The sequence below is a fragment of the Phyllobates terribilis genome, unplaced genomic scaffold (genome assembly GCF_046119375.1).
Source record: "Phyllobates terribilis strain yellow unplaced genomic scaffold, ASM4611937v1 Scaffold_3__8_contigs__length_932513732, whole genome shotgun sequence".
Taxonomy (NCBI): domain Eukaryota; kingdom Metazoa; phylum Chordata; class Amphibia; order Anura; family Dendrobatidae; genus Phyllobates; species Phyllobates terribilis.
In genome coordinates this window covers 652,277,877-652,302,353 of record NW_027362763.1, presented here as the reverse complement: position 1 = coordinate 652,302,353, position 24,477 = coordinate 652,277,877, and positions in this window count along the sequence as shown.

Below are 24,477 nucleotides of genomic sequence, written 5' to 3'. Positions count from 1 at the left end.
GTATAATATGAGCACTGTGTGTGCTAGTACATGAGCACTTTCTGGTGGTATAATATGAGCACTGTGTATGCTATTACATGAGCACTGTCTGGCGATATAATATGAGCACTGTGTGTGCTAGTACATGAGCACTTTCTGGCGATATAATATGAGCACTGTGTGTGCTAGTACATGAGCACTGTCTGGCGATATAATATGAGCATTGTGTGTGCTAGTACATAAGAACTGTCTGGCGATATAATATGAGCATTGTGTGTGCTAGTATATGAGCACTGTCTGGCGATATAATATGAGCATTGTGTGTGCTAGTACATGAGCACTTTCTGGCGATATAATATGAGCATTGTGTGTGCTAGTACATGAGCACTGTCTGGCGATATAATATGAGCACTGTGTGTGCTAGTACATGAGCACTTTCTGGCGACATAATATGAGCACTGTGTGTGCTAGTACATGAGCACTGTCTGGCGATATAATATGAGCATTGTGTGTGCTAGTACATGAGCACTGTCTGGCGATATAATATGAGCATTGTGTGTGCTAGTACATGAGCACTTTCTGGCGATATAATATGAGCATTGTGTGTGTTAGTACATGAGCACTTTCTGGCGATATAATATGAGCATTGTGTGTGCTAGTACATGAGCACTGTCTGGCGATATAATATGAGCATTGTGTGTGCTAGTACATGAGCACTTTCTGGCGATATAATATGAGCATTGTGTGTGCTAGTACATGAGCACTGTCTGGTGATATAATATGAGCATTGTGTGTGCTAGTACATGAGCACTGTCTGGCGATATAATATGAGCATTGTGTGTGCTAGTACATGAGCACTTTCTGGCGATATAATATGAGCATTGTGTGTGCTAGTACATGAGCACTGTCTGGCGATATAATATGAGCATTGTGTGTGCTAGTACATGAGCACTTTCTGGTGGTATAATATGAGCACTGTGTGTGCTAGTACATGAGCACTGTCTGGCGATATAATATGAGCACTGTGTGTGCAAGTACATGAGCACTGTCTGGCGATATAATATGAGCATTGTGTGTGCTAGTACATGAGCACTGTCTGGCGATATAATATGAGCATTGTGTGTGCTAGTACATGAGCACTTTCTGGCGATATAATATGAGCATTGTGTGTGCTAGTACATGAGCACTGTCTGGCGATATAATATGAGCACTGTGTGTGCTAGTACATGAGCACTCTCTGGCGATATAATAGGAGCACTGTGTGTGCTAGTACATGAGCACTGTCTGGCGATATAATATGAGCATTGTGTGTGCTAGTACATGAGCACTTTCTGGCGATATAATATGAGCATTGTGTGTGCTAGTACATGAGCACTGTTTGGCGGTATAATATGAGCATTGTGTGTGCTAGTACATGAGCACTGTCTGGCGATATAATATGAGCATTGTGTGTGCTAGTACATGAGCACTGTCTGGCGATATAATATGAGCATTGTGTGTGCTAGTACATGAGCACTGTCTGGCGATATAATATGAGCATTGTGTGTGCTAGTACATGAGCACTGTCTGGCGATATAATATGAGCATTGTGTGTGCTAGTACATGAGCACTTTCTGGCGATATAATATGAGCATTGTGTGTGCTAGTACATGAGCACTGTCTGGCGATATAATATGAGCACTGTGTGTGCTAGTACATGAGCACTCTCTGGCGATATAATAGGAGCACTGTGTGTGCTAGTACATGAGCACTGTCTGGCGATATAATATGAGCATTGTGTGTGCTAGTACATGAGCACTGTTTGGCGGTATAATATGAGCATTGTGTGTGCTAGTACATGAGCACTGTCTGGCGATATAATATGAGCATTGTATGTGCTAGTACATGAGCACTGTCTGGCGATATAATATGAGCATTGTGTGTGCTAGTACATGAGCACTGTCTGGCGATATAATATGAGCATTGTGTGTGCTAGTACATGAGCACTGTCTGGCGATATAATATGAGCATTGTGTGTGCTAGTACATGAGCACTTTCTGGTGGTATAATATGAGCACTGTGTGTGCTAGTACATGAGCACTGTCTGGCGATATAATATGAGCACTGTGTGTGCTAGTACATGAGCACTGTCTGGCGATATAATATGAGCATTGTGTGTGCTAGTACATGAGCACTGTCTGGCGATATAATATGAGCATTGTGTGTGCTAGTACATGAGCACTGTCTGGCGATATAATATGAGCATTGTGTGTGCTAGTACATGAGCACTTTCTGGCGATATAATATGAGCATTGTGTGTGCTAGTACATGAGAACTTTCTGGCGATATAATATGAGCATTGTGTGTGCTAGTACATGAGCACTGTCTGGCGATATAATATGAGCATTGTGTGTGCCAGGACATGAACACTTTCTGGCGGCATAATATGAGCACTGTGTGTGCTAGTACATGAGCACTGTCTGGCGATATAATATGAGCATTGTGTGTGCTAGTACATGAGCACTGTCTGGCGATATAATATGAGCACTGTGTGTGCTAGTACATGAGCACTGTCTGGCGATATAATATGAGCATTGTGTGTGCTAGTACATGAGCACTGTCTGGCGATATAATATGAGCATTGTGTGTGCTAGTACATGAGCACTGTCTGGCGATATAATATGAGCATTGTGTGTGCTAGTACATGAGCACTTTCTGGTGGTATAATATGAGCACTGTGTGTGCTAGTACATGAGCACTGTCTGGCGATATAATATGAGCACTGTGTGTGCTAGTACATGAGCACTGTCTGGCGATATAATATGAGCACTGTGTGTGCTAGTACATGAGCACTTTCTGGCGATATAATATGAGCATTGTGTGTGCTAGTACATGAGCACTGTCTGGCGATATAATATGAGCATTGTGTGTGCTAGTACATGAGCACTTTCTGGCGATATAATATGAGCATTCTGTGTGCTAGTACATGAGCACTGTCTGGCGATATAATATGAGCACTGTGTGTGCTAGTACATGAGCACTGTCTGGCGATATAATAGGAGCATTGTGTGTGCTAGTACATGAGCACTGTCTGGCGATATAATATGAGCACTGTGTGTGCTAGTACATGAGCACTGTCTGGCGATATAATAGGAGCACTGTGTGTGCTAGTACATGAGCACTGTCTGGCGATAAAATATGAGCACCACTGTGTGCTATTACATGAGCACTGTTTGGCGGTATAATATGAGCACTGTGTGTGCTATTACATGAGCACTGTCTGGCGATATAATATGAGCACTGTGTGTGCTAGTACATGAGCACTGTCTGGCGGTATAATATGAGCACTGTGTGTGCTATTACATGAGCACTGTCTGGCGATATAATATGAGCACTATGTGTGCTATTACATGAGCACTGTTTGGCGGTATAATATGAGCACTGTGTGTGCTATTACATGAGCACTGTTTGGCGGTATAATATGAGCACTGTGTGTGCTAGTACATGAGCACTTTCTGGCGATATAATAGGAGCACTGTGTGTGCTAGTACATGAGCACTGTCTGGCGATATAATATGAGCAGTGTGTGTGCTATTACATGAGCACTGTCTGGCGATATAATATGAGCACTATGTGTGCTATTACATGAGCACTGTTTGGCGGTATAATATGAGCACTGTGTGTGCTATTACATGAGCACTGTTTGGCGGTATAATATGAGCATTGTGTGTGCTAGTACATGAGCACTGTCTGGCGATATAATAGGAGCACTGTGTGTGCTATTACATGAGCACTGTCTGGCGATATAATATGAGCAGTGTGTGTGCTATTACATGAGCACTTTCTGGCGGTATAATATGAGCACTGTGTGTGCTAGTACATGAGCACAGTTTGGCGGTCTCCTGTGTGGTCTCCTGACATTCACAAATTTCAACACCATCGTGATCCTGAGACGGAGGAGGAATCTCGGCCGCCATCGTCTTGTTAGTAAACATGCGGTTGGGCAGTGAGACGTTCTCATCCTGAAAGAGCAGAGCTGGAAAGCTTCGTTGCAGCTGGTCTGCGGTCCGGCTCTGCGCAGCCGCCAGCCCCACTGCTCGGGGCTCTGGAGGAGCACTCCTATCATCTCCTGTCATCTCCTATCATCTCCTATCATCCCCTATCATCTCCTATCATCTCCTATCATCTCCTATCATCTCCTATCATCATCTGTCATCTCCTATCATCTCCTATCATCACCTATCATCACCTATCATCATCTATCATCTCCTATCATCACCTATCATCATCTATCATCTCCTATCATCCCCTATCATCATCTATCATCTCCTATCATCACCTATCATCATCTATCATCTCCTATCATCCCCTATCATCCCCTATCATCACCTATCATCACCTATCATCATCTATCATCATCTATCATCCCCTATCATCCCCTATCATCTCCTATCATCACCTATCATCCCCTATCATCACCTATCATCATCTATCATCTCCTATCATCCCCTATCATCCCCTATCATCTCCTATCATCACGTATCATCTCCTGTCATCTCCTATCATCCCCTATCATCCCCTATCATCCCCTATCATCCCCTATCATCATCTATCATCTCCTATCATCCCCTATCATCCCCTATCATCACCTATCATCACCTATCATCATCTATCATCTCCTATCATCCCCTATCATCACCTATCATCACCTATCATCATCTATCATCTCCTATCATCCCCTATCATCACCTATCATCACCTATCATCATCTATCATCATCTATCATCTGCTATCATCCCCTATCATCCCCTATCATCTCCTATCATCACCTATCATCACCTATCATCCCCTATCATCACCTATCATCATCTATCATCTCCTATCATCCCCTATCATCCCCTATCATCTCCTATCATCACCTATCATCTCCTGTCATCTCCTATCATCTCCTACCATCCCCTATCATCTCCTATCATCTCCTATCATCTCCTATCATCATCTGTCATCTCCTATCATCTCCTATCATCACCTATCATCACCTATCATCTCCTATCATCCCCTATCATCCCCTATCATCACCTATCATCATCTATCATCTCCTATCATCACCTATAATCATCTATCATCCCCTATCATCTCCTATCATCACCTATCATCTCCTATCATCTCCTATCATCACCTATCATCTCCTATCATCTCCTATCATCTTCTATCATCACCTATCATCTCCTATCATCACCTATCATCTCCTATTATCTCCTATCATCTCCTATCATCTCCAATCATCTCCTATCATCACCTATCATCACCTATCATCTCCTATCATCACCTATCATCTCCTATCATCTCCTATCATCATCTATCATCACCTATCATCTCCTATCATCACCTATCATCTCCTATCATCTCCTATCATCCCCTATCATCTCCTATCATCACCTATCATCTCCTATCATCTCCTATCATCACCTATCATCTCCTATCATCTCCTATCATCTCCTATCATCACCTATCATCACCTATTATCTCCTATCATCACCTATCATCTCCTATCATCTCCTATCATCACCTATCATCACCTATCATCTCATATCATCACCTATCATCATCTATCATCTCCTATCATCTCCTATCATCTCCTATCATCACCTATCATCTCCTATCATCTCCTATCATCTCCTATCATCCCCTATCATCTCCTATCATCACCTATCATCTCCTATCATCTCCTATCATCTCCTATCATCCCCTATCATCACCTATCATCTCCTATCATCTCCTATCATCTCCTATCATCCCCTATCATCTCCTATCATCATCTATCATCTCCTATCATCACCTATCATCTCCTATCATCACCTATCATCTCCTATCATCTCCTATCATCTCCTATCATCACCTATCATCTCCTATCATCACCTATCATCTCCTATCATCTCCTATCATCTCCTATCATCCCCTATCATCTCCTATCATCATCTATCATCTCCTATCATCTCCTATCATCTCCTATCATCACCTATCATCTCCTATCATCTCCTATCATCTCCTATCATCCCCTATCATCACCTATCATCATCTATCATCTCCTATCATTTCCTATCATCACCTATCATCTCCTGTCATCACCTATCATCTCCTATCATCTCCTATCATCAACTATCATCACCTATCATCACCTATCATCATCTATCATCACCTATCATCTCCTGTCATCACCTATCATCTCCTATCATCTCCTATCATCAACTATCATCTCCTATCATCACCTATCATCTCCTATCATCTCCTATCATCACCTATCATCTCCTATCATCAACTATCATCTCCTATCATCTCCCATCATCACCTATAATCTCCTATCATCTCCTATCATCACCTATCATCTCCTATCATCTCCTATCATCACCTATCATCTCGTATCATCACCTATCATCTCCTATCATCTCCTATCATCTCCTATCATCTCCTGTCATCTCCTATCATCTCCTATCATCACCTATCATCTCCTATCATCTCCTATCATCTCCTATCATCACCTATCATCTCCTATCATCTCCTATCATCACCTATCATCTCCTATCATCTCCTATCATCTCCTATCATCACCTATCATCTCCTATCATCTCCTATCATCTCCTATCATCTCCTATCATCACCTATCATCTTCTATCATCTCCTATCATCACCTATCATCACCTATCATCTCTATCATCTCCTATCATCACCTATCATCCCCTATCATCCCCTATCATCCCCTATCATCACCTATCATCTCCTGTCATCTCCTGTCATCTCCTATCATCTCCTATCATCTCCTATCATCCCCTATCATCATCTATCATCTCCTATCATCCCCTATCATCACCAATCATCTCCTATCATCCCCTATCATCCCCTATCATCATCTATCATCTCCTATCATCTCCTATCACCTGTCATCTCCTATCATCTCCTATCATAACCTATCATCTCCTATCATCTCCCATCATCACCTATCATCACCTATCATCTCCTATCATCTCCTATCATCACCTATCATCTCCGATCATCACCTATCATCTCCTATCATCTCCTATCATCTCCTATTATCACCTATCATCTCCTATCATCTCCTATCATCACCTATCATCTCCTATCATCTCCTATCATCTCATATCATCCCCTATCATCCCCTATCATGACCTATCATCATCTATCATCTCCTATCATCCCCTATCATCCCCTATCATCTCCTATCATCACCTATCATCATCTATCATCCCCTATCATCTCCTATCATCACCTATCATCTCCTATCATCTCCTATCATCACCTATCATCACCTATCATCTCCTATCATCACCTATCATCATCTATCATCTCCTATCATCTCCTATCATCTCCTATCATCACCTATCATCTCCTATCATCACCTATCATCTCCTATCATCTCCTATCATCACCTATCATCTCCTATCATCTCCTATCATCACCTATAATCTCCTATCATCACCTATCATCTCCTATCATTTCCTATCATCACCTATCATCTCCTATCATCTCCTATCATCCCCTATCATCTCTTTTCATCTCCTATCATCTCCTATCATCACCTATCATCACCTATCATCATCTATCATCACCTATCATCTCCTGTCAATACCTATCATCTCCTATCATCTCCTATCATCACCTATCATCTCCTATCATCACCTATCATCACCTATCATCTCCTATCATCACCTATCATCTCCTATCATCTCCTATCATCACCTATCATCTCCTATCATCTCCTATCATCACCTATCATCTCCTATCATCTCCTATCATCACCTATCATCTCCTATCATCTCCTATCATCTCCTATCATCACCTGTAATCTTCTATCATCTCCTATCATCACCTATCATCTCCTATCATCTCCTATCATCACCTATCATCTCGTATCATCACCTATCATCTCCTATCATCTCCTATCATCTCCTGTCATCTCCTATCATCTCCTATCATCACCTATCATCTCCTATCATCTCCTATCATCTCCTATCATCACCTATCATCTCCTATCATCTCCTATCATCACCTATCATCTCCTATCATCACCTATCATCTCCTATCATCTCCTATCATCACCTATCATCTCCTATCATCTCCTATCATCACCTATCATCACCTATCATCTCCTATCATCACCTATCATCTCCTATCATCTCCTATCATCACCTATCATCTCCTATCATCTCCTATCATCTCCTATCATCACCTGTAATCTTCTATCATCTCCTATCATCACCTATCATCTCCTATCATCTCCTATCATCACCTATCATCTCGTATCATCACCTATCATCTCCTATCATCTCCTACCATCTCCTGTCATCTCCTATCATCTCCTATCATCACCTATCATCTCCTATCATCTCCTATCATCACCTATCATCTCGTATCATCACCTATCATCTCCTATCATCTCCTATCATCTCCTATCATCTCCTGTCATCTCCTATCATCTCCTATCATCACCTATCATCTCCTATCATCTCCTATCATCTCCTATCATCACCTATCATCTCCTATCATCTCCTATCATCACCTATCATCTCCTATCATCTCTATCATCTCCTATCATCTCCTATCATCACCTATCATCTCCTATCATCTCCTATCATCTCCTATCATCTCCTATCATCACCTATCATCTCTATCATCTCCTATCATCACCTATCATCACCTATCATCTTCTATCATCTCCTATCATCACCTATCATCACCTATCATCCCTTATCATCCCCTATCATCCCCTATCATCACCTATCATCTCCTGTCATCTCCTATCATCCCTATCATCTCCTATCATCCCCTATCATCATCTATCATCTCCTATCATCCCCTATCATCACCAATCATCTCCTATCATCCCCTATCATCCCCTATCATCATCTATCATCTCCTATCATCTCCTATCATCACCTGTCATCTCCTATCATCTCCTATCATCACCTATCATCTCCTATCATCTCCCATCATCACCTATCATCACCTATCATCTCCTATCATCTCCTATCATCACCTATCATTTCCGATCATCACCTATCATCTCCTATCATCTCCTATCATCTCCTATTATCACCTATCATCTCCTATCATCTCCTATCATCACCTATCATCTCCTATCATCTCCTATCATCTCATATAATCCCCTATCATCCCCTATCATGACCTATCATCATCTATCATCTCCTATCATCCCCTATCATCCCCTATCATCTCCTATCATCACCTATGATCATCTATCATCCCCTATCATCTCCTATCATCACCTATCATCTCCTATCATCTCCTATCATCACCTATCATCACCTATCATCTCCTATCATCACCTATCATCATCTATCATCTCCTATCATCTCCTATCATCACCTATCATCACCTATCATCTCCTATCATCAACTATCATCTCCTATCATCTCCTATCATCACCTATCATCTCCTATCATCTCCTATCATCACCTATAATCTCCTATCATCACCTATCATCTCCTATCATCACCTATCATCACCTATCATCATCTATCATCACCTATCATCTCCTGTCATCACCTATCATCTCCTATCATCTCCTATCATCACCTATCATCTCCTATCATCACCTATCATCACCTATCATCTCCTATCATCACCTATCATCTCCTATCATCTCCTATCATCACCTATCATCTCCTATCATCTCCTATCATCACCTATCATCTCCTATCATCTCCTATCATCACCTATCATCTCCTATCATCTCCTATCATCTCCTATCATCACCTGTAATCTTCTATCATCTCCTATCATCACCTATCATCTCCTATCATCTCCTATCATCACCTATCATCTCGTATCATCACCTATCATCTCCTATCATCTCCTATCATCTCCTGTCATCTCCTATCATCTCTTATCATCACCTATCATCTCCTATCATCTCCTATCATCTCCTATCATCACCTATCATCTCCTATCATCTCCTATCATCACCTATCATCTCCTATCATCACCTATCATCTCCTATCATCTCCTATCATCACCTATCATCTCCTATCATCTCCTATCATCACCTATCATCACCTATCATCTCCTATCATCACCTATCATCTCCTATCATCTCCTATCATCACCTATCATCTCCTATCATCTCCTATCATCTCCTATCATCTCCTATCATCACCTGTAATCTTCTATCATCTCCTATCATCACCTATCATCTCCTATCATCTCCTATCATCACCTATCATCTCGTATCATCACCTATCATCTCCTATCATCTCCTATCATCTCCTGTCATCTCCTATCATCTCCTATCATCACCTATCATCTCCTATCATCTCCTATCATCTCCTATCATCACCTATCATCTCCTATCATCTCCTATCATCACCTATCATTTCCTATCATCTCCTATCATCACCTATTATCTCCTATCATCTCCTATCATCACCTATCATCTCCTATCATCACCTACCATCTCCTGTCATCACCTATCATCTCCTATCATCTCCTATCATCTCCTATCATCACCTATCATCTCCTATCATCTCCTATCATCTCCTATCATCCCCTATCATCTCCTATCATCTCCTATCATTACCTATCATCTCCTATCATCTCCTATCATCACCTATCATCACCTATCATCTCCTATCATCTCCGATCATCACCTATCATCACCTATCATCCCCTATCATCCCCTATCATCCCCTATCATCACCTATCATCTCCTGTCATCTCTTGTCATCTCCTATCATCTCCTATCATCTCCTATCATCCCCTATCATCATCTATCATCTCCTATCATCCCCTATCATCCCCTATCATCACCTATCATCTCCTATCATCCCCTATCATCCCCTATCATCATCTATCGTCTCCTATCATCTCCTATCATCACCTGTCATCTCCTATCATCACCTATCATCACCTGTCATCGCCTATCATCACCTATCATCACCTATCATCACCTATCATCTCCTATCATCTCCTATCATCACCTATCATCTCCTATCATCTCCTGTTATCACCTATCATCTCCTATCATCTCCTATCATCTCCTATCATCACCTATCATCACCTATCATCATCTATCATCACCTATCATCTCATATCATCACCTATCATCTCCTATCATCTCCTATCGTCTCCTATCATCACCTATCATCACCTATCATCATCTATCATCACCTATCATCTCCTATCATCTCCTATCATCACCTATCATCATCTATCATCACCTATCATCTCCTATCATCTCCTATCATCTCCTATCATCACCTATCATCTCCTATCATCTCCTATCATCACCTATCATCTCTTATCATCACCTATCATCACCTATCATCTCCTATCATCTCCTATCATCAACTATCATCACCTATCATCTACTATCATCACCTATCATCATCTATCATCTCCTATCATCTTCTATCATCTCCTATCATCACCTATCATCTCCTATCATCTCCTATCATCTCATATCATCCCCTATCATCCCCTATCATCACCTATCATCATCTATCATCTCCTATCATCCCCTATCATCCCCTATCATCTCCTATCATCAACTATCATCATCTATCATCCCCTATCATCTCCTATCATCACCTATCATCTCCTATCATCTCCTATCATCACCTATCATCACCTTATCATCTCCTATCATCACCTATCATCACCTATCATCTCCTATCATCTCCTATCATCTCCTATCATCACCTATCATCACCTATCATCTCCTATCATCACCTATCATCTCCTATCATCTCCTGTCATCTCCTATCATATCCTATCATCTCCTATCATCACCTATCATCTCCTAACATCACCTATCATCTCCTATCATCTCCTATCATCTCCTATCATCACCTATCATCACCTATCATCTCCTATCATCACCTATCATCTCCTATCATCTCCTATCATCACCTATCATCTCCTATCATCTCCTATCATCACCTATAATCTCCTATCATCACCTATCATCTCCTATCATTTCCTATCATCACCTATCATCTCCTATCATCTCCTATCATCCCCTATCATCTCCTATCATCTCCTATCATCTCCTATCATCACCTATCATCACCTATCATCATCTATCATCACCTATCATCTCCTGTCATCACCTATCATCTCCTATCATCTCCTATCATCACCTATCATCCACAAGCTATCTATCACCTATCATCACCACTCAACTCTAATCATCTCCTATCATCACCTATCCTACTCCTTCATCTCCCTATCATCACCTATCATCTCCTATCATCTCCTATCATCACTCTCATCTCCTATCATCCTCCTATCATCACCTATCATCTCCAATCCACAATCTACCACTCCTAACCTCACCTATCATCTCCTACTCATCACTCATCATCCTATCATCACCTATCATCACCTATCTCTCCTATCATCTCCTATCATCACCTATCATCTCCTATCATCACCTTTCATCATCTCCTATCATCTCCTATCATCACCTATCATCTCCTATCATCTCCTATCATCACCTATCATCTCCTATCATCACCTATCATCTCCTGTCATCTCCTATCATCATTCCTATCATCTCCTATCATCTCCTATCATCACCTATCTTCACATTACTCTCCTATCATCACCTATCATCTCCTATCATCTCCTATCATCACCTATCATCTCCTATCATCTCCTATCATCTCCTAATCTCAACATCTGTAATCTCTATCATCTCCTATCATCACCTATCATCTCCTATCATCACCTATCATCTCCTATCATCTCTATCATCACCTATCATCTCCTATCATCTCCTATCATCTCCTCTCATCTCCTATCATCTCCTATCATCACCTATCATCTCCTATCATCTCCTATCATCTCCTATCATCACCTATCATCTCTATCATCTCCTATCATCACCTCTCATCTCCTATCATCTCCTATCATCACCTATCATCTCCTATCATCTCCTATCATCACCTATCATCTCCTATCATCCACCTATCATCTCCTATCATCACCTATCATCTCCTATCATCTCCTATCATCTCCTATCATCACCTATCATCTCCTATCATCTCCTATCATCCCCTATCATCTCCTATCATCTCCTATCATTACCTATCATCTCCTATCATCTCCTATCATCACCTATCATCACCTATCATCTCCTATCATCTCCTATCATCACCTATCATCACCTATCATCCCCTATCATCCCCTATCATCACCTATCATCTTCTGTCATCTCCTGTCATCTCCTATCATCTCCTATCATCTCCTATCATCCCCTATCATCATCTATCATCTCCTATCATCCCCTATCATCCCCTATCATCACCTATCATCTCCTATCATCCCCTATCATCCCCTATCATCATCTATCATCTCCTATCATCTCCTATCATCACCTGTCATCTGCTATCATCACCTATCATCACCTGTCATCGCCTATCATCACCTATCATCACCTATCATCACCTATCATCTCCTATCATCTCCTATCATCACCTATCATCTCCTATCATCACCTATCATCTCCTATCATCTCCTGTTATCACCTGTCATCTCCTATCATCTCCTATCATCTCCTATCATCACCTATCATCACCTATCATCATCTATCATCACCTATCATCTCATATCGTCACCTATCATCTCCTATCATCTCCTATCATCTCCTATCATCACCTATCATCACCTATCATCATCTATCATCACCTATCATCTCCTATCATCTCCTATCATCTCCTATCATCTCCTATCATCACCTATCATCTCATATCATCACCTCAACCTATCATCACCTATCATCTCCTATCATCTCCTATCTTCACCTATAATCACCTATCATCTCCTATCATCTCCTATCATCACCTATCATCACCTATCATCTCCTATCATCTCCTATCATCACCTATCATCTCCTATCATCACCTATCTTCACCTATCATCTCCTATCATCTCCTATCATCACCTATCATTCACCTATCATCTCCTATCATCACCTATCATCTCCTATCATCGCCTATCGTCTCCTATCATCTCGTATCATCACCTATCATCTCCTATCTTCACCTATAATCACCTATCATCTCCTATCATCTCCTATCATCACCTATAATCTCCTATCATCTCCTTTCATCACCTATCATCTCCTATCATCTCCTATCATCACCTATCTTCTCCTGTCATCACCTATCATCACCTATCATCTCCTATCATCTCCTATCATCACCTATCATCTTCTATCATCTCCTATCATCTCCTTTCATCTCCTATCATCTCCTATCATCACCTATCATCTCTGTCATCACCTATCATCTCGTATCATCACCTATCATCTCCTTTCATCACCTATCATCTCCTATTATCACCTATCATCTCCTATCATCACCTATCATCTCCTGTCATCTCCTATCATCACCTATCATCTCCTACCATCACCTATCATCTCCTATCATCTCCTATCATCTCCTATCATCACCTATCATCTCCTATCATCACCGATCATCTCCTATCATCATCTATCATCACCTATCATCTCCTATCATCACCTATCATCACCTATCATCTCCTATCATCCCCTATCATCACCTATCATCATCTATCATCACCTATCATCTCCTCTCATCTCCTATCATCTCCTATCATCACCTATCATCTCCTATCATCACCTATCAACTCTATCATCTCCTGTCATCTCCTATCATTTCCTATCAACTCCTATCATCACCTATCATCACCTATCATCACCTATCATCTCCTGTCATCTCCTATCATCTTATATCATCACCTATCATCTCGTATCATCACCTACCATCTCCTATCATCTCCTATCATCTCTTATCATCTCCTATCATCATCTGTCATCTCCTGTCATCTCCTATCATCTCCTGTCATCACCTGTCATCTCCTATCATCTCCTATCATCTCCTATCATCACCTATTATTCTACTATCATCTCCTATCATCTCCCTATCATCATCTGTCATCTCCTGTCATCTCCTATCATCTCCTATCATCTCCTATCATCACCTGTCATCTCCTATCATCTCCTATCATCTCCTATCATCTCCTATCATCACCTGTCATCTCCTGTAATCTCCTATCATCTCCTATCATCTCCTATCATCACCTGTCATCTCCTATCATCACCTATCATCTCCTATCATCACCTATCGTCACCTATCATCACCTATCATCTCCTATCATCTCCCTATCATCTCCTATCATGACCTATCATCTCCTATCATCTATCATCTCCTGTCATCTCCTGTCATCACCTATCATCACCTATCATCACCTATCATCTCCTATCATGACCTATCATCTCCTATCATCTATCATCTCCTGTCATCTCCTGTCATCACCTATCATCTCCTATCATCTCCTATCATCACCTATCATCTCCTATCATCTCCAATCATCACCTATCATCTCCTATCATCTCCTGTCATCTCCTATCATCTCCTATCATCACCTATCATCTCGTATCATCACATATCATTTCCTATCATCACCTATCATCTTCTATCATCCCCTATCATCTCCTTTCATCACCTATCATCTCCTATCATCTTCTATCATCACCTATCATCTCCTGTCATCACCTATCATCACCTTCATCTCCTATCATCACCTATCTTCTCCTTTCATCACCTATCATCTCCTATCATCTCCTATCATCACCTATCATCTCCTATCATCTCCTATCATCACCTATCATCTCCTATCATCACCTATCATCTCCTATCATCTCCTATCATCACCTATCATCTCCTAACATCACCTATCATCTCCTATCATCAACTATCATCTTCTATCATCTCCTATCATCTCCTATCATCTGCTATCATCACCTATCATCAACTATCATCTCCTATCATCACCTATCATCTCCTATCATCTCCTATCATCTCCTGTCATCTCCTATAATCTCGTATCATCACCTATCATCTCCTATCATCTCCTATCATCTCCTATCATCACCTATCATCTCCTATCATCACCTATCATCACGTATCATCTCCTATCATCTCCTATCATCACCTATCATCTCGTATCATCTCCTATCATCTCCTATCATCTCCTATCATCACCTATCATCTCCTATCATCACCTATCATCTCCTATCATCACCTATCATCTCTTATCATCTCCTGTCATCTCCTATCATTTCCTATCATCTCCTATCATCTCCTATCATCACCTATCATCTCCTATCATCTCCTATCATCACCTATCATCTCCTATCATCACCTATCATCTCTTATCATCTCCTGTCATCACCTATCATCACCTATCATCTCCTATCATCTCCTATCATCTCCTGTCATCTCCTATCATCTCCTATCATCTCCTATCATCACCTATCATCTCCTATCATCTCCTATCATCACCTATCATCTCCTATCATCACCTATCATCTCTTATCATCTCCTGTCATCACCTATCATCACCTATCATCTCCTATCATCTCCTGTCATCTCCTATCATCTCGTATCATCACCTATCATCACCTATCATCTCCTATCATCTCCTATTATCACCTATCATCTCCTATCATCTCCTATCATCTCCTATCATCTCCTATCATCTCCTATCATCACCTATCATCACCTATCATCATCTATCATCACCTATCATCTCCTATCATCACCTATCATCTCCTGTCATCTCCTATCATCTCCTATCATCACCTATCATCACCTATCATCTCCTATCATCTCCTATCATCACCTATCATCTCCTATCATCTCCTATCATCACCTATCATCTCCTATCATCACCTATCATCTCCTATCATCACCTATCATCTCTTATCATCTCCTATCATCTCCTATCATCACCTATCATCACCTATCATCTGCTATCATCTCCTATCATCACCTATCTCTCCTATCATCACCTATCATCACCTATCATCTCCTATCTTCTCCTATCATCACCTATCATCACCTATCATCTCCTATCATCGCCTATCATCTCCTATCATCGCCTATCGTCTCCTATCATCTCCTATCATCACCTATCATCTCCAATCATCACCTATCATCTCCTATCATCACCTATCATCTCCTATCTTCACCTATCATCTCCTATCATCACCTATCATCTCCTATCATCTCCTTTCATCACCTATCATCACCTATCATCTCCTGTCATCACCTATCATCACCTATCATCTCCTATCATCTCCTATCATCACCTATCATCTTCTATCATCTCCTATCATCTCCTTTCATCACCTATCATCTCCTATCATCTCCTATCATCACCTATCATCTCCTGTCATCAACTATCATCTCCTATCATCACCTATCATCTCCTTTCATCACCTATCATCTCCTATCATCTCCTATACATCACCTATCATCTCCTATCATCTCCTATCATCACCTATCATCTCCTATCATCACCTATCATCTCCTATCATCTCCTATCATCTCCTATCATCACCTATCATCTCCTATCATCACCCTATCATCTCCTATCATCTCCTATCATCTCCTATCATCACCTATCATCTCCTATCATCACCTATCATCTCCTATCATCTCCTATCATCTCCTATAATCTCCTATCATCACCTATCATCTCCTATCATCTCCTGTCATCTCCTATCATCTCCTATCATCACCTATCAACTCCTATCATCTCCTGTCATCTCCTATCATTTCCTATCAACTCCTATCATCACCTATCATCTCCTATCATCTCCTGTCATCTCCTATCATCTTATATCATCACCTATCATCTCGTATCATCACCTACCATCTCCTATCATCTCCTATCATCTCCTATCATCACCTATCATCTCCTATCATCCCCTATCATCACCTATCATCTCCTATCATCTCCTATCATCACCTATCATCATCTGTCATCTCCTGTCATCTCCTATCATCTCCTATCATCTCCTGTCATCACCTGTCATCTCCTATCATCCAATATCATCACCTATCATCTACTATCATCTCCTATCATCTCCTATCATCATCTGTCATCTCCTGTCATCTCCTATCATCTCCTATCATCTCCTATCATCACCTGTCCATCTCCTGTCATCTCCTATCATCTCCTATCATCATCTGTCATCTCCTGTCTCTCTCTATCATCTCCTATCATCTCCTATCATCACCTGTCATCTCCTATCATCTCCTATCATCACCTATCATCTCCTATCATCACCTATCATCACCTATCATCACCTATCATCTCCTATCATCTCCTATCATCTCCTATCATCACCTGTCATCTCCCTATCATCTCCTATCATCTCCTATCATCACCTGTCATGTCCTAACATCTCCTATCATCTCCTATCATCATCTGTCATCTCCTTTCATCTCCTATCATCCCTATCATCTCCTATCATAACCTATAATCTCCTTTCATCTCCTATCATCACCTATCATCTCCTATCCTCACCTATCATCTCCTATCATCTCCTATCATCTCCTATCATCACCTATCATCTCCTATCATCACCTATCATCTCCTATCATCTCCTATCATCTTCTGTCATCTCCTGTCATCACCTATCATCTCCTATCATCACCTATCATCTCCTATCATCTCCTTTCATCTCCTGTCATCTCCTGTCATCACCTATCATCACCTATCATCTCCTATCATCTCCTGTCATCACCTATCATCACCTATCATCTCCTATCATGACCTATCATCTCCTATCATCTCTGTCATCTCCTGTCATCACCTATCATCTCCTATCATCTCCTATCATCACCTATCATCTCCTATCATCTCCTATCATCACCTATCATCTCCTATCATCTCCTATCATCTCCTGTAATCTCCTGTCATCACCTATCATCACCTATCATCTCCTATCATCACCTATCCTCTCCTATCATCTCCTATCATCTCCTTTCACCTCCTGTCATCTCCTTTCATCACCTATCATCTCCTATCATCTCATATTATCTCCTATCATCTCCTGTCATCTCCTATCATCACCTGTCATCTCCTATCATCACCTATCATCTCCTATCATCACCTATCATCTCCTATCATCACCTATCATCTCCTATCATCTCCTATCATCACTTATCATCACCTATCATCTCCTATCATCACCTATCATCTCCTATCATCTCCTATCATCACCTATCATCTCCTATCATCTCCTATCATCACCTATCATCTCCTATCATCACCTATCATCACCTATCATCTCCTATCATCACGTATCATCTCCTGTCATCACCTATCATCACCTATCATCTCCTATCATCACCTATCATCTCCTATCATCACCTATCGTCTCCTATCATCTCCTATCATCACCTATCATCTCCTATCATCATCCTATCATCTCCTATCATCACCTATCATCACCTATCATCACCTATCATCTTCTGTCATCTCCTATCATCTCCTTTCATCACCTATCATCTCCTATCATCACCTATCATCTACTATCATCACCTATCATCTCCTGTCATCACCTGTCATCACCTATCATCACCTATCATCTCATATCATCTCCTATCATCACCTATCATCTTCTATAATCTCCTATCATCTCCTTTCATCACCTATCATCTCCTATCATCTCCTATCATCACCTATCATCTCCTGTCATCACCTATCATCACCTATCATCTCCTATCATCACCTATCTTCTCCTTTCATCACCTATCATCTCCTATCATCTCCTATCATCACCTATCATCTCCTATCATCTCCTATCTTCTCCTATCATCTCCTATCATCACCTATCATCTCCTATCATCTCCTATCATCACCTATCATCTCCTATCATCACCTATCATCTCCTATCATCACCTATCATCTTCTATCATCTCCTATCATCTCCTATCATCTGCTATCATCACCTATCATCACCTATCATCTCCTATCATCTCCTATCATCTCTATCATCTCCTGTCATCTCCTATCATCTCGTATCATCAGCTATCATCTCCTATCATCTCCTATCATCTCCTATCATCACCTATCATCTCCTATCATCACCTATCATCACCTATCATCTCCTATCATCTCCTATCATCACCTATCATCTCCTTTCATCTCCTATCATCTCCTATCATCACCTATCATCTCCTATCATCACCTATCATCTCCTATCATCACCTATCATCTCTTATCATCTCCTGTCATCTCCTATCATTTCCTATCATATCCTATCATCTCCCATCATCACCTATCATCTCCTATCATCTCCTATCATCACCTATCATCACCTATCTTCACCTATCATCTCTTATGAACTCCTGTCATCACCTATCATTTCCTATCATCTCCTGTCATCTCCTATCATTTCCTATCATTTCCTATCATCTCCTATCATCTCCTATCATCTCCTATCATCACCTATCATCACCTATCATCTCCTGTCATCACCTATAATCACCTATCATCTCCTATCATCTCCTATCATCTCCTGTCATCTCCTATCATCTCGTACCATCACCTATCATCTCTATCATCTCCTATCATCTCCTATCATCACCTATCATCTCCTATCATCACCTATCATCACCTATCATCTCCTATCATCTCCTATCATCACCTATCATCTCCTATCATCTCCTATCATCTCCTATCATCACCTATCATCTCCTATCATCACCTATCATCTCCTATCATCTCCTATCATCTCCTGTCATCTCCTATCATCTCCTATCATCACCTATCATCTCGTATCATCACCTATCATCTCCTATCATCTCCTATCATCTCTTATCATCTCCTATCGTCATCTGTCATCTCCTGTCATCTCCTATCATCTCCTATCATCACCTATCATCACTATCATCTCCTATCTTCTCCTATCATCACCTATCATCTATTATCATTTCCTGTCATCACCTATCATCTGCTATCATCACCTATCATCTCCTATCATCACCTATCATCACCTATCATCTCCCATCATCACCTGTCATCTCCTATCATCTCCTATCATCACCTGTCATCACCTATCATCACCTATCATCTCCTATCATCACCTATCATCTCCTATCATCTCCTTTCATCTCCTGTCATCTCCTGTCATCACCTATCATCACCTATCATCACCTATCATCTCCTATCATCTCCTGTCATCACCTATCATCACCTATCATCTCCTATCAGGACCTATCCTCTCCTATCATCTCCTGTCATCTCCTGTCATCACCTATCATCTCCTATCATCTCCTATCATCACCTATCATCTCCTATCATCTCCTATCATCACCTATCATCTCATATCATCTCCTGTAATCTCCTGTCATCACCTATCATCACCTATCATCTCCTATCATCACCTATCATCTCCTATCATCTCTTATCATCTCCTTTCACCTCCTGTCATCTCCTTTCATCACCTATCATCTCCTATCATCTCATATTATCTCCTATCATCTCCTGTCATCTCCTATCATCACCTGTCATCTCCTATCATCACCTATCATCTCCTATCATCACCTATCATCTCCTATCATCACCTATCATCACCTATCATCTCCTATCATCTCCTATCATCACCTATCATCTCCTATCATCACCTATCATCTCCTATCATCTCCTATCATCACTATCATCTCCTATCATCTCCTATCATCACCTATCATCTCCTATCATCACCTATCATCACCTATCATCTCCTATCATCACTTATCATCTCCTATCATCACCTGTCATCACCTATCATCACCTATCATCTCCTATCATCACCTATCATCTCCTATCATCACCTATCGTCTCCTATCATCTCCTATCATCACCTATCATCTCCTATCATCATCTATCATCTCCTATCATCACCTATCATCTCCTATCATCACTTATCATCTCCTATCTTCACCTATCATCTCCTATCATCACCTATCATCACCTATCATCTCCTATCATCTCCTATCATCACCTATCATCTTCTATCACCTCCTATCATCTCCTTTCATCACCTATCATCTCCTATCATCACCTATCATCCTACTATCATCACCTATCATCTCCTGTCATCACCTGTCATCACCTATCATCTCCTATCATCTCCTATCATCACCTATCTTCTTCTATCATCTCCTATCATCTCCTATCATCACCTTATCATCTCCTATCATCTCCTATCTTCACCTATCATCTCCTATCATCAACTATCATCACCTATCATCTCATATCATCTCCTATCATCACCTATCATCTTCTATCATCTCCTATCATCTCCTTTCATCACCTATCATCTCCTATCATCTCCTATCATCACCTATCATCTCCTGTCATCACCTATCATCACCTATCATCTCCTATCATCACCTATCTTCTCCTTTCATCACCTATCATCTCCTATCATCTCCTATCATCACCTATCATCTCCTATCATCTCCTATCATCACCTATCATCTCCTATCATCACCTATTCATCTCCTATCATCACCTATCATCTCCTATAATCACCTATCATCTCCTATCATCACCTATCATCTTCTATCATCTCCTATCATCTCCTATCATCTGCTATCATCACCTATCATCACCTATCATCTCCTATCATGACCTATCATCTCCTATCATCTCCTATCATCTCCTGTCATCTCGTATCATCTCGTATCATCACCTATCATCTCCTATCATCTCCTATCATCACCTATCATCTCCTATCATCACACTATCATCACCTATCATCTCCTATCATCACGTATCATCTCCTGTCATCACCTATCATCACCTATCATCTCCTATCATCACCTATCATCTCCTATCAACCTATCGTCTCCTATCATCTCCTATCATCACCTATCATCTCCTATCATCATCTATCATCTCCTATCATCACCTATCATCACCTATCATCACCTATCATCTTCTGTCATCTCCTATCATCTCCTTTCATCACCTATCATCTCCTATCATCACCTATCATCTACTATCATCACCTATCATCTCCTGTCATCACCTGTCATCACCTATCATCACCTATCATCTCATATCATCTCCTATCATCACCTATCATCTTCTATAATCTCCTATCATCTCCTTTCATCACCTATCATCTCCTATCATCTCCTATCATCACCTATCATCTCCTGTCATCACCTATCATCACCTATCATCTCCTATCATCACCTATCTTCTCCTTTCATCACCTATCATCTCCTATCATCTCCTATCATCACCTATCATCTCCTATCATCTCCTATCTTCTCCTATCATCTCCTATCATCACCTATCATCTCCTATCATCTCCTATCATCACCTATCATCTCCTATCATCACCTATCATCTCCTATCATCACCTATCATCTTCTATCATCTCCTATCATCTCCTATCATCTGCTATCATCACCTATCATCACCTATCATCTCCTATCATCACCTATCATCTCCTATCATCTCCTATCATCTCCTGTCATCTCCTATCATCTCGTATCATCAGCTATCATCTCCTATCATCTCCTATCATCTCCTATCATCACCTATCATCCCTATCATCACCTATCATCACCTATCATCTCCTATCATCTCCTATCATCACCTATCATCTCCTATCATCTCCTATCATCTCCAATCATCACTATCATCTCCTATCATCACCTATCATCTCCTATCATCACACTATCATCTCTTATCATCTCCTGTCATCTCCTATCATTTCCTATCATATCCTATCATCTCCCATCATCACCTATCATCTCCTATCATCTCCTATCATCACCTATCATCACCTATCTTCACCTATCATCTCTTATGAACTCCTGTCATCACCTATCATTTCCTATCACTCCTGTCATCTCCTATCCTTTCCTATCATTTCCTATCATCTCCTATCATCTCCTATCATCCCCTATCATCTCCTATCATCACCTATCATCACCTATCATCTCCTGTCATCACCTATAATCACCTATCATCTCCTATCATCTCCTATCATCTCCTGTCATCTCCTATCATCTCGTACCATCACCTATCATCTCCTATCATCTCCTATCATCTCCTATCATCACCTATCATCTCCTATCATCACCTATCATCACCTATCATCTCCTATCATCTCCTATCATCACCTATCATCTCCTATCATCTCCTATCATCTCCTATCATCACCTATCATCTCCTATCATCACCTATCATCTCCTATCATCTCCTATCATCTCCTGTCATCTCCTATCATCTCCTATCATCACCTATCATCTCGTATCATCACCTATCATCTCCTATCATCTCCTATCATCTCTTATCATCTCCTATCGTCATCTGTCATCTCCTGTCATCTCCTATCATCTCCTATCATCACCTATCATCACCTATCATCTCCTATCTTCTCCTATCATCACCTATCATCTATTATCATTTCCTGTCATCACCTATCATCTGCTATCATCACCTATCATCTCCTATCATCACCTATCATCACCTATCATCTCCCATCATCACCTGTCATCTCCTATCATCTCCTATCATCACCTGTCATCACTATCATCACCTATCATCTCCTATCATCACCTATCATCTCCTATCATCTCCTTTCATCTCCTTCATCTC